This window comes from Amia ocellicauda, chromosome 1 (assembly GCF_036373705.1).
Source record: "Amia ocellicauda isolate fAmiCal2 chromosome 1, fAmiCal2.hap1, whole genome shotgun sequence".
Taxonomy (NCBI): domain Eukaryota; kingdom Metazoa; phylum Chordata; class Actinopteri; order Amiiformes; family Amiidae; genus Amia; species Amia ocellicauda.
In genome coordinates this window covers 57,563,127-57,577,184 of record NC_089850.1, presented here as the reverse complement: position 1 = coordinate 57,577,184, position 14,058 = coordinate 57,563,127, and the positions used below count along the sequence as shown (strand labels likewise).

Sequence of the window (14,058 nt, the reverse complement as noted above, 5' to 3'; positions counted from 1 at the left end):
AAAGTCAGTGTTTGTTTTGGTGATAGACTAACTCCCCCCACAGAGACTGTGTTCTTTGTTCAGAGCACCTGTTCACCTCGGATAACTTTAAGTTAAAAGATGTATGGCCACACATCCGTTACAGTGCTGTGTATTGAGATCGGGTTGGCTTTTAGAGTTGTGGTCGGAGGACCGGGTTATCTCTGCCTCTGGGCTGGTGGACCTGTTCTGTTTTTCTTTGTGTTTGTGTTTGTGGATGTTTTATGCCCATGTTTCTGATGATTCAAAAGTAACTATTCCAGCAATAATTAGTTCAGTGGAAAAGACAGGAAAGTAGGTGGGGAAGCACCTCAGGGTGACACAAATGCACCAACTTGGCTCGTCGGCAGAAGCTATGGTGCAGCAGTGGTTTTCACCCCGATTCCTTGTATTCTAGACCCAGTTGGAATCGGTAACAAACATGCAGAGATTTACTAATAGACTTTGTTTTCAAACAATACCATGCATTTTTTTCTTTAATTAAAGGTTTAAATTTTTTTTTTTTTTTTAATAAGGGCTTTTTACACATAACCTTTCCCTTTTGGACAGAACCACACTTCTTCCAGACACATCTGGAATCCATTTCCAATATGTTTTATTATTCTTTAAGTGCTGTTCAAAGCATGTGGGGTTTGCCGTTGCATATTTTGAATTTTCTTTTATTACTCCGGGTTTGCTTGGTGGAATGTACAGTGTCTCTCTTTCTCTCTCTCTCTCTCTCTCTCTATTGTATTGGTGCTCTTACCTATTAACCCGTACAGCTGATTGAGTTTAAGTAGGTCAGCGTCAGTTTTTGGATCTATTGTCACCGACTTCAACGTTACAAAGTGTCACCTGTTGGCTGGTATTGACCTCAGGGAGTTATATTCTCCTCTTGTTAAGGGCCATTTCCCATATGTGTGGCTTGGGAGTTGTGTGCCAGTTGAGCCTTTGCTTTTCCCTTCCTCCCCCCATTCCAGTCAGTCGCGCAGGTGCCCCGCAGTGTGTCTGTGAGCTGTCATGCTTTCAAACTCGATACAGCGTCAGGTCGTGGTTAAAGATAATGAGACAAGACAGGCTCGTGAGTCAGGAGAGAGTGTCAGACGTGACAGTTATCCCCTCGGTTAAAATACGAGCTGCCAGTCTCGGCCCAGTGCCGTGGTGTGTGTGGTTATGTTCTGATTGCAGGCCTGTATTAAAATAGAGACCGGCTGCGTACAGCTGCCAGTCTCAGTACAGCCCGAAACAGGAGCCCTGAGTACACTTGGCAGAGGAGACAGACAGACAGAGAGGCAGACGGACACGACGGCCCGGCAACAGACAACACAGCCAGGTCTGCGGTCCTTCAGACGGTCGTCCGTTTTTAAAATACCCAGCCTGATAGCCAAACTGCTAACAGTGCCATCCGTCAGCCAGTTTGGCTTGCCAATTGGACAGCCAGACTAATGGTCAGCCAGTCAAGTGCTGAGCTGAGCCAGCCATTGGGTCAGAGTGTGAGACAGTGTGAGTACAGTGGGGGGGAGTCACCCGCTCTGACAGTCAGTCAGTCGGACGTTCAATTTCCCTGCATCAGAAACCGCGTCGGTCAGCCAGCGACTCTGTGGGTTTTCAAACGCACTGTCATCCTCTGCTGGAGTTTTGCTTTGCCTGCACTATGTGACGGACATCAGCAAAGAACGGAAGACAGGAGGACAGATTGAAAGGGAACAACAAATCCTGAATCATGTTCCCTAACAGCTCTCATTGCCGTCCACAGCGAAGTGGCCAACCTTCCCCTTGCTGGTCTCCATTCTGTCCATCTGAACAGACAAATTTCACTCTCACTCACTCACACTCTCTCTGTCTCTCACTCGTTGATCTGTGCATTCCATCTCTAGGCTTCACCTTGAAAAGTTGGCTCAGAGAGGAAAATCAACTTCTGGAATTTTTCATTTATAACATCCCAATAAAGAATAAAAAAATAAATTCAGGGAAAAAAAGTTCACAGTAGCCAGCTGGCCTGTGTTTTTATGGTACACCAAGTTTTTGCCCTTTGTTTTCTGAACAATAAATCAAAACAAAGACAAAATCAGAATTGGAATTTTTGGGCCAAGCCATAATGATGATAATGATGCTGTTTTTAATGGAATGGTGACTTTCTTCTCTGGCCTAAAATACAGAGGTACTTAATAACTCTTCTGTATGCTGCCCCTCTCTGTGGCTCTCCAGGCAGGTCTCTCACACACCGCCCGGCTGGGGCTCGACCCAGCCGATGTCTTTCAGCAGCAAGCTTCCATTACATGGCTGACCAGCTGTCCTTGCTCAATATTTTTGCCCCGGTTTGAAACAATAAAAAGTATTAAATTGTCCTGTGGCCTTTTGCCGTTACAGATCAAGTTGTTCTCTTTCGGTTTCAATTTACCCTAGGTTAGTACCCTAGCTAAGGGAAAGGCTGTTAAATGTAAAGCTTTAGGTGCTTTATGTTATTGGTCAATGGTTTCAGATCCTCTTCCACTAGTCTGACCAAGCCCGACTCTGTGCTGCTGCTGTGTACATCAGAAAATGTGTGGATGAGAAGATTTAATGCTTTAACGATTTTGGACATAAGAAATGCTTCAAACTTGCTTCCAAACCGGTACCAGTTACTTCCCCAGGTTTTTCACTACAGCCCCAATGCTGCAGTAGACCACTATGCCAGTCTGGTGCCCTGACAAGCTCCCAGCTGTCTGTGAGCCTCTTTAGTGCCCAGAGTTTAATACAAATGTCTGTCATGTTTGCTCAGATGGACAGTATAATAACTGCTCCTGATTGTGCTGCGATAGGAGTGAGATTGCGATTTTCAGTGTCCACTCAGTGCTCTTTCTTCATAATAAGAACAGTTATTTAGTAATTTAGTTTGCTTTCAGTGGGATGTTTGGATTTGACGTATAATTTAAATTGATGTTTTCGCCACATTAAATATGATTCTTGTGTTGATCGCTGTATACGTTCAGCTTCATCGCACTGTGCTTTTTGGCAGGAAATTTGCTGCGCAGGTCGATAGTTTTTTTTTTGTTTGTTTTTTTTCGTTCTCTTTTTTATGCTTTGAACGTTTTTGATTATTTTCTGACCTGGCCACTTTGCCTGGCTGACTGCTTGGGCTTCCTAAAATATAAAAATATCCCAAATCAGCCATTTCAGAATCACTTACCCTACATTTTATTCTGTCTCTTTATCTGATGGTTGTTGCTTCTCTTCAGATCACCCAAAAAAAAGAACCCAAGCTTCTCCCACCAACCCTAAGAGAGAGAGCGAGCCGCAGGCATGATCTGAAAATGAGTATTCAAAGCAGAAACAGACAGAGAGGGAGAAAAATACTAATAAAGTAGGATCTGGGTGGTCATTAAGCAGAATCTTTCCGTAAACCTTTTTGCTTCATGACGGATATGCAGAATTGTGAAGCGTGCATCAGAAGGAAATAAACTAAAGCTGCTGAAACCAACATGAACTGAACAAGGGACGCAGATGAGTGGCTTAAAAAATACCTCTTTAAGACTGCTGCAATGCGGAGGGGCGAGGGGGGGTCACTTCATTGACACACTGGCACAGGATGCCTGGCACGCTTGGGCGTTCCCAGCCTGCCCGCCTGCCTGTCTGTCTGCCCGTCTGCTCCGTGATGCATTGCGATACAACTGGGAACGGATGCCAGGCGCAGTAAGTGGCAGCTGTCTGGGGGGGGGGGTATTAATGAACGCTTGGTGGTAGCTCAGGAAGAATAGGATCGGAGACTGAGAGACTCTCTGAAACACAGAGATGGCTTTTACCCCCCCGGGGAGGGCTTAAGAGGGGTTTAGTGGACAACGGGGACACGGTGAAAAGCATAGGCAGGATTTCAGTCGAAAAGGCCTGACTGGTTTGGCCAGTTTAGCCTCCGCCACACTTTTTCGCCGGTCATTCCCGCCCTGTCGGCCACAGTGTCCGGGCTCGGGCTGTGAGGGGGCACTGAGAAACACTGGGTACTGATTCTAGCTCACAGTCAGTCAATGTGATTATAATCTCATCAGGTTAAAATGAAACCACTTTGCCAAGTTGTAATTTACTGTGGTGATCACTTAAGATCTGTTTTGCACTCCCTGATATATTTTACATTATTATAATTATTATTAGTAGTAGTATTAGTAATAATCATCATCATAATCATACAATTAATCTGCCGCTGCCAGACGGTGGGGATTTTCATTACATGCTTTAATGCGGTGCAGCGCTGTGCCGAGTGCAGTGAAATGAAAGTGTCGCGGTGGTTCTCAAGCTCTCCATTCCCTGTATATTCCCCCCTTCGATTTAAAGGCTCGGTGGCGCTCAGTGTGAGGCGATGATTTTTTCACAGAGGCTGCACGGCAGAGAGACAGGCTTGTGGTGGCGCTCACAGTAAATCACCCCCCAGCCAGCACGGCCAGACCCCAGCAACCAAACCCGGCAGAGCTGCCCGCCTGCCTCCCTGTGCCAATCAGAGACGGCACAAACACCGCGCCTCCCGGGGACTCCTGGTAATGGCCAGCTAGGACAACTCTGAAGGCTTCTTCTGGTTTCCTGTTGTTGTTTTTCACTTTTTCGCTCCACACCAAGGGGGTTGTTATCTGTGCTCCGTCGGTGGTGAGAAATATAGGCTTTTCTTCATGATTGTTAAATGGTAGACACACATACACAACACTACAGTGCCTATAGAAAGTCTACACCCCCTTTCAAAGTTTTCACCTTTTGTTGCCTTATAGCAACCTTATAGTTTTTTTTTGTTTCATTCATCTACACATCCTACCCACAACTTCCAAGTGAACAATATATTCTAGAAATGTGTAGAAAGTTAACTATATAAAAAAACTGCAGTTGCTTGGTTAGATAAGTGTCCACCCCCCTTGTGTTCTGACAGAGCTCTGGTGTCAGCAGTTGCCTTCACAATCACACACCAAGTTAAGTGGCTCCACCTGTGTTGACTGTAGTGATTCACATGATTGCAGGATAAACTCCGCAGTTTCTGTAGGTTCCCTCTGCTGGGTGGAGCATTTCAAACCAAAGTCTCAACCATGAGCACCAAAGCTTTCAAAAGACCTCCAGGACAAAGTTGTTGGAAGGCACAGATCAGGAGATGGGTATAAAATGTATCAAAGGCCTTGAATATCCCTTGGAGCATGATCAAGATGATTATTAAGAAGTGGAAGGTGTTTGATACCACTAAGACCCTGCCTAGACCAGGCTTCCCCGAAACTGCGTGAACGAGCAAGAAGGCGACTCATCAGAGAGGCTACCAAGAGGCCTATGGCAACGTATGGCCATGACTGGTCAAAATGTGCATGTAAAATATCCCAAGAACTCCACATATCTGACCTGTGTGGTAGATGGCAAGAAGGCTTGACTCCCATTTGAAGTGTGCAAAACAACACTCAAGAGATTCTGTAGCCATGTGGCAACAAGTTTTGTGGTTGAAACTAAGATGGCCTACATGAAAAGCATTATGTTTGGTGCAAACCCAACACAGCACATCACCCAAAGAACACCATCCCTACTGTGAAGCATGGCGGTGGCAAGAAAGCTGAAACTGGGACTGAAGCTCACCTTTCAGGATGACTATGACCCAAAGTGCACAGCCAAACCTACACTGGAGTGGCCAAGGAAGAAAATGCAGATGTCCTTGATTGGCCCAGTCAGAGTTCTGACCTAAATCCAATCAAAATGTGTTGCATGACTTGAAGTTTCCTCTCCATCAACGCTCCCCAAGGAAGTTGACAGAGCTTGAACAATTTTGTAAGGAAGAATTGTCAAATATGGCTAAATCCTAGATGTGCAAAGTTGGTAGAGACCGAATCACAGCTATAATTGCTGCTTCCACCAAGTATTAACTCGTGGGGTGAAGACTTATTATAGTTATTATGATTTTATAATAACTTAAATGCATGAAACTCTGAGACACTGACATGACAAAATTAAAAAAAAACGGGGGTGGCCTTTCTATAGGCACAGTACATGGCTCATTGCAGTTCTTCAAAGGTTGTGCAACACTCATTTGTTTCCCTGCTAAAATGAGCTGTTTTTGTTTTTTAGAATTGCTATCTACCATAGCAAATAACTCGTAACACACTTGACTCACTCGACCCACCAGGACTCATGACGCGGAGCCGCTGCTCCCACCACTGTGCCGAGCCACGGTGGATAAATCAGCGCATTGGTCTGACACACACAAACAGAAAACAACAACCACCACCATAAAGGAAGCGGTGTGAGTCCCACTGCTGCAGACTCCCAGCCAGACTTGCCTGCTGCAGCTGTGAGCGCAGCCGTGCAGAATAACATGCATGTGGTCGTCACATTAAAATTGCTTGGTGTGCAGCAGTCTCGATGAGGGAATGTGTGTTTCACGTACAGCACCGAGACCGTGAGCAAAGGCCTTCAGTTCAGTCACATATAAAACGTACCGTCTTGAGGAGAGAGATTGTAGAATTCGGGAACCTATAGCAAATACATATTCTGTTTATTATACACCTTATAGTTTTTTGGCCTGCACTCTCCCTTTCAAACCCAAGCAGTCTACGACCCTAAATACAGTTGTTGTTTTTTTTGTTTCTTTTGTGATTTAGGTCACTATCTGATAGGGGGCGCTACAGCATGCGCTCTTAGACCCATCAGGTCATGTGTTCATGCTGATAACATCAAGGTCTGATAACAAGCCCAGAATTTCACCAACACCTTGTTTTAGACGAGGCCGATAATTAATAAAAGTCTTTCGAGGGATCCAGGGTGACTGGAATATCACGTCTGGCGAGACAGGGAGCCGATAACTCACAGCAGATAAAGTGAAAGACATCGGAAGTGTTTAATAGAAAAGTCACACGTTTTCAGGAGCCGCCAAGCTCCTCGAAGAAAAGCTGCGTCTTTCAGATTCGTTAGCAGCAGAATCCGCAGCGCCTCTCTTAACAATAATTAATCATTTCCCAATGAATCCTGCTGACGTTTCGGAAGTGGTCGCTACTGTCAACGTCTGTCTTTCACCTTGGATGTACCTCTGTCTCACTCCTGGAAGGGAGTAACGGGCATCACACTTATTAATATTGATTATCCCAGTTGTTCACCTTGAAGAGTAAAGTAGCACTCGATATACAACTGCTGCGCCCCCAACCCAAGCCATTAAGCACCCCCTGCCAAGCTGCCACATGAACCCCTGTCTGTGAGAGCCCAGCTTTTGACTCCCATCCCCTGACAAGCACCTCTTTGTACGTGAAAGTTCAACCCACTAATCTCTTAATAAAGACACAAGAGACGTCTTCAGCCTGAAAAACTGAAATAGCTGCGGTGAGCGAACAGTAGCTGACAGTCTGTGAGCGAAATGACCAAAAAAAGGTGGCAGGAAAGCTGAGCGTGTAGACAGATTGTGGTGTGCTGTAAGAAAATAAACACAGTGTATTTGTGATGCCTTGTATATATTTATACACATACCTATATATATATATATATATATATATATATATATATATATCCTTTGCACTTTTACTCCAGTCGTGTTCTCCAGATTTAGATTATATCAGTAGTGCCCAACGTTGGTCCTGGAAGCTTTACACTCCATGAGCTTTTTACAACCTTATTCCGCTCTTTAAATTGAACCCATTTGACTCGGTTTTCCACGTGAGGAGTGCTAGCAATTTAGACCGAGATCTTTACACATTGCTACACTGTGACTTCCCAGAACTGGATCTGTGCACATCCTCGTTTTATGTTCGGGAACGTGATCGTTGTGCGTCTCCTGCGGGGTTTTCACTCCTGCCCGCCCCAGGTTTAATCACCGCACCAGAGTCGGAGCACAAACAACTTGTGGAGGAAATGTTTGTAGAGTTTGGCGGGGAGGCGGCTGTGGTTCAGTGCAGTGGAAGCCGGCCCGAAGCCGTAACACACCCATAACGCAGGAATCCTTCCAGGAACTGTTGTTCGTTTCGGTGACTGTGTGGTCAGCGTGGCAGACGATACTGCAGCATCACTAATACCACGAGGATGTGAATCAGGGAAACAATAAAGCAATAAGGGAAACCAGATGATCAAAATTAGCCTTCTACTCCACATTCCCTGCCCGGCGCTCCAGTGAAAGGGCAGTGAGTCAGGCAGAACGTGCCCAAACACCCTGCTGCAGCATCCTTTCATAATGACTGTAATGTCATAATTGGGCTCTGTAAAGGCCGGTGCATTTCAATAATGCAACAATGACGCACAGGCACGACATATCAGCCACATTGATCATCATTTTTCTTTGAAGCCATTTCCAGTGGAGATCAGACGCATTTGGAAACAATTTATTATTATTATTATTATTTTATCATATCCTCCTGTTAGAATGATACCTTTCTAATGCAAGTGTGAGTTAAACGTTTTCATGTTTGTTCTTTTTCCTTTTCCAGACACCCGCCCTCCTTCCCGGTCCGCATGTTGAGGCCATTAACTCCGGCTGCAGGATGGAGCGAAGGATGCAGGTCAGTGTGGAAATGAGTCGAGAGAGAGGGAAGATTGTTTTTGCCTGACAACTTAGACTACTCTTGTCAGGGGAACAGAAAGCACATCACTGGACTCTTCACTTTGCTACTCCTAACAGTGACTGCAAAAAGATAGAATATTAAAGACAGATATTGGGATCCTAACCAGTGGAGAACTTGACTTTAGACAAAGTGTTCAGTAAGGGTTATGACATCCTGAACTTGTAACAAGAGGAACATGGGTTCAAATGCAAGAGGGGGGAATATAGATGATCCTTTGAGCAAGAAATGTAAATCTCACCCAGATTTCTCCATTCCGTATCCGCATTTCATCAAACTAAATAGTACGCATTTTCTTTTCTTTGTTTGTATTAGTCTATGTATATATAAGCCCACAACACAAGGAAGTTGGAGAACAGAAGAGGGTTACATGATTCTGTAAAAGGCCGAAAAGAGAATCAACAAGACTGAAGGAGAGCCGAATTTGAATAAAAACAAATCGATCAAGCACGCATGCCATATGAGAGAAGTTCTACCTTCGGGACTGTGTGTTAATTGGCCCCTGCCATTGCAATGAGATGCGGGAGGATAAAGACCGACTGTAACCTTCCCTTTCTTGGGACACACAGAGCGCACGGGTTAACATCTCTGCGGCACTACAGAAAACCAGCTTTTTGTTCCATTTCACAAAAGCACAAGTGTCTAGTTTCTTTTTAGACCAGTCCAATTGGGCAACCTTCTTTTACCAGGATGTGTCGACCCTGTTTTATGGAGAAGAAAAAGAGCAAAAAGAAAAAAAAATCCTTTTTCCTTTCTCCTTTCTGTCTTCTCTCTCTTTTTTCGGCCTCTTTCTTTAGAAGCACTGGCACTAACCTTGGGAAAGATTCCACCTAATGAAAACAGGAGAGTGCCGAGTTATGATAGACCCCCCCCCCCCCCCCGGCTCGCTCTCCCTCTCCCTCTCGGTCTCTCTCTCGCTGTGAAAGAGGGTCACACAAAGACATGCTTGGCTCAGCACTTTGTTTTCAGCTTGTTTTAATTGGCCTGGCCTGACAGTCTCCTGTATCACTGTACCTGTGCCAAGGAAAATGGAGCCGTGATAGGGTCCTGCTCGGCGCGCTCTCTTCCACTGTCTCCTGCCTGTCATGGAGGGCTGGGGGGCCGAGAGTTTAAAGGGCTAGTGTACGGCATCTCTTCAGCCATCACTTCAGGTATATTAATTTCAACAGTTACGCCCGCAGTAATGGCTATGCAAGGTATATGAATAAGTAAGGGAGTTTATTGTGCCTTTTCAAATAAGCAGTTGTTGATCAAAAGCACAAAGACAGGCACAAGGCGTCCTCGACTGCTTGAGTTCAAATCAATGGACTCATGACTTTTTCACCCAACCTGAATCGTACCTGAGTGCTCTGCTGCAAAGGGCTGAGGTGTGGAAAGGCCAGTTTTCGTATCATTTTCCATTTGCATGTATTTGTGTTTTTTTGTTGTGTATTTGCTGGTGTTTGTTAGATGCCATTGAGATGTAATTTGCTTGTGCGATCAGTCTCTCAATGCTGCAGTGCTTTTCATCCATTGGGGATGACATGGATCGATTGATGAGCAGAAAAAATAACGGTGCAACTGCACTGAAATTGGTCCTATGGATTAAATACTGAGATACTGCTGGGATCGGTCTCTGTGTGTGGGTGTGGGGATCGGGCTCTGTGTGTGGGTGTGGGGATCGGGCTCTGTGTGGGGGTGTGGGGATCGGGCTCTGTGTGTGGGTGTGGGGATCGGGCTCTGTGTGGGGGTGTGGGGATCGGGCTCTGTGTGTGGGTGTGGGGATCGGGCTCTGTGTGTGGGTGTGGGGATTGGGCTCTGTGTGGGGGTGTGGGGATCGGGCTCTGTGTGTGGGTGTGGGGATCGGGCTCTGTATGTGAGTGTGAGGATCAGGCTCTGTGTGGGTGTGGGGATCGGGCTCTGTGTGTGGGTTTGTGGGTCGGGCTCTGTGTGTGGGGATCGGGCTCTGTGTGTGGGTGTGGGGATCGGGCTCTGTGTGTGGGTGTGGGGATCGGGCTCTGTGTGTGGGTGTGGGGATCAGGCTCTGTGTGTGGGGGTGTGGGGATCGGGCTCTGTGTGTGGGTGTGAGGATCGGGCTCTGTGTGTGGGTGTGGGGATCGGGCTCTGTGTGTGGGGATCGGGCTCTGTGTGTGGGGGTGTGGGGATCGGGCTCTGTGTTTGGGTGTGAGGATCGGGCTCTCTGTGTGGGGGTGTGGGGATCGGGCTCTGTATGTGAGTGTGAGGATCAGGCTCTGTGTGGGTGTGGGGATCGGGCTCTGTGTGTGGGTTTGTGGGTCGGGCTCTGTGTTTGGGTGTGTGGGGATCGGGCTCTGTGTGTGGGTGTGAGGATCGGGCTCTGTGTGTGGGTGTGGGGATCGGGCTCTGTGTGTGGGGATCGGGCTCTGTGTGTGGGGGTGTGGGGATCGGGCTCTGTGTTTGGGTGTGAGGATCGGGCTCTCTGTGTCGGGGTGTGGGGATCGGGCTCTGTGTGTGGGTGTGGGGATCGGGCTCTGTATGTGAGTGTGAGGATCAGGCTCTGTGTGGGTGTGGGGATCAGGCTCTGTGTGTGGGTGTGGGGATCGGGCTCTGTGTGTGGGTGTGAGGATCGGGCTCTGTGTGTGGGTGTGGGGATCGGGCTCTGTGTGTGGGGGTGTGGGGATCGGGCTCTGTGTTTGGGTGTGGGGATCGGGCTCTCTGTGTGGGGGTGTGGGGATCGGGCTCTGTGTGTGGGTGTGGGGATCGGGCTCTGTATGTGAGTGTGAGGATCAGGCTCTGTGTGGGTGTGGGGATCGGGCTCTGTGTGTGGGTTTGTGGGTCGGGCTCTGTGTTTGGGTGTGTGGATCAGGTTGTGAGTGTTTATGGGAATCATGCTCAGTGTGTGTGTGTGTGTGTGTGTGTGTGTGTGTGTTTGTGGATCAGGCTGTGCGTGTGTCCGGGGCACAGGGTTGGAAGCTGCTGACAGCTCGCTCTGCTTTGGCAGACTGCCTGGTGAGAATAAAGACAAACAACCTTTAAAAAGGCCACTGTAAACAAAAGAAAGCCTTTCCCAGGTTTGGGTGCTCACTGCTGCTCTGTTCGTGTCCCTGACTACACTTGGACCTCGACTCGGTTTCCTGATCAAAAGGTTCAGCAGAGGGTCCAGTACGGTAGGCAGGCTCATAGCGGGGGGGTCGTAGAACAGTCATTTGGTTCCTGTTAAGAAATTCAAACAATGTTTCTCCATAAGACTCTTTGCTGGCAAGCTCTCCTGCACTCCCACTTCAGTACACCTGCCCGATGGTTTGCAGCTGCGCTGGTTGGATTGGGCTGACGGCCATCCTGCCACTAACTCTCTATACAGGCCGGGCAAGAGCTTTCCCGCAGACGGATCCCTTCCCTGCGTGTTTACCTGCCGTTAACGACTACATGGCACACAGAACAATCGCAGCTACAATTACGCAGCTGTGGTAAAGGACGGACTACAATTAAATTTATAATTACAGAGCACTTGCCGTCAGATTATACCATTACAATAGGAAAGGAGTCCAGGTGTAGCAGGAAAGGCTGTAGGACTCTCTGGAGGTGTTCCTGCACACAAGGCTCATATGCTAGGCCATACAAGTCTTCCAGCTAAAATATAGAAAAAAGAGCAATGTAATTGGGTATTAAGGCCAATTAGCTCTATGTGTGTTCGATATATCAGAATGTTTGTATCGTCATCGTCACAAACAATATTGCAATATTCTATGTTGGGTTTTTTGAGTATGATAACCCTAAAAACACTACAAAGCAAAAGATCTTGTTTTCTGAAACCTCTGTATTATTATTTACGAGAACTCCAAGTAAACCAAGAACATGTCTCGATTTTCAGGGCTACAACAGATGAAATCATTCTGGAATAAATACAGCCATTCGTAATCCAAACACTTTCTGGAACAACATGTTTTCATATAAACAAATTAAATTGCAAATGTAATGAACATAAAACTACTTATAAATGTATCTAGCAAATAACATAATAAATAATGTAATAAAACAACACCGAACGTCGACAAAACCTACTCTGTGTGGCAGCCAAGTCTAACAAGCTATATGTTTGTGGCACAGAAACAGCATAATGTCCATTTTCTCTGGTTTAAGGAGGACCGCTGTGGATTTGCGCTGTTTCCTGCTGGGCTGAGGGCCTGTTCAGGAGGTGAACTTGTGGCAGAGATACACAAGTACCTTCTGGCAAGTTTTGAGGTCGTCTCAGCTCACGTTGTGTTGCTGTAAAAAGGTCTCTCCTCACCTCATCCCTTGTGTTATATTAAAACGTTGGCAAAGAGCTGATGGGTTTCAGTGCCCTAAACATTACGGTACAATACCAGAGGAGTCCAAAAATGCCTTTCCGGACAGTTCCCCACTTTCTTGGACAGTTATACAAATATCCTAATTTTTTAGTTATCCTTTCTTCAAATACCGTGATATTCTATATTATCGGCACAACCCTGCTTAGCACTGCAGTCTTGGCCTGTGAAACAGTGTAACAAGGCTGTGCCAGAAACACCACCTGACCAGAGTGTATATTTTTACTGCAGAGTAATCTGTAACAACTGGCTCCCCCCGAAATTTTCTAGAAAGCTTGGTTACAGGCGTGCACTCCCGACTTATTAATTGGCCAATCAACATCCTCCGCTCTCAGCCTCCCCTGCCATTGATTCCTCGGCCTCTCGGCTGCCCCCCTGACACGTCACGGGTCCCGGTGCGGATCGATCGCCTTGGCCTAGCGAAGCTGTCTGCCACAGCACTGGGCACCGCAGGCAGCACGTTACTGCCACGGTTAAAAAAAGAAAAAGAAAACCAGTTCACTTCCTTAATGACTGGAGCACAAAGAGATGAATGTGGATGTTGCAGATGATGCGCTACAATAGGGCCCCTGCTATTAGCTGGCGAGCCAGTTCATGGGGAACAGTGCGGAGGCTTGTTCCCCCGCATGACTCATTTCCACGCGCATTGTGGGGCAGAGGTACAGAGCGCCTTACCTCACGGCCCAGGCATTCCCACAGTGGCAGGGAGAGAGGGCCGCTCACACACTGGGGTTATTCATCAGCCCCGTCCCCCTGGGAGGGGAGCCGGGGTCGAGTGTTAGCCCAGATTAAGAGACAAAACCCAGCAAGAAACAAAACAAAAACGCCCAGCGGGGGGGAGAGCTTCGAGAGCTGCCGTTCCTAGCTGGTGGAGGAGTCGGACCCCCTCCCACCGCAGGCCTCTTCCCAGGCGGCTCCAACAGGTGGCCTCCGTGCCGCAGCTGCCTCCCCCTTTCTTCTGCTCTGCACGACACCGGTGCTGCCACACTCTGCCACCATCGGCGGGACGGTTGCTGACCTGTCCGGTGTCCCTGATCAGTAATCATGTGTGGATCGTGGTTCCGGCAGTCATCCAATCACATCCTGGACATGCCTGGCACCCTTTTAGTTTGTTTTCTGGTCTGCTCTATTTTTTGGGGCATCTCTCTTAACTTTTTTGGGCCATGTCTGGCAACGTCATTGTTTCTCTCTGCAAACGCCGGGGAACCATTAAACAGGAGAGCATTAGATTT

The 14,058-nt window shown here is 47.3% G+C and overlaps 1 long non-coding RNA gene across 1 annotated transcript in view; it reads left to right on the top strand.

Moving 5' to 3' along the window:
- LOC136762044 (uncharacterized) overlaps positions 1–8,700 on the top strand; it is a 70,086-nt gene extending 61,386 nt beyond the window's left edge. Inside the window, exon 4 of the long non-coding RNA XR_010820761.1 lies at positions 8,391–8,700. This is a non-coding gene — a long non-coding RNA (uncharacterized LOC136762044). The remainder of the gene's footprint in view (positions 1–8,390) is intronic.
- Positions 8,701–14,058: the final 5,358 nt, after the last annotated feature.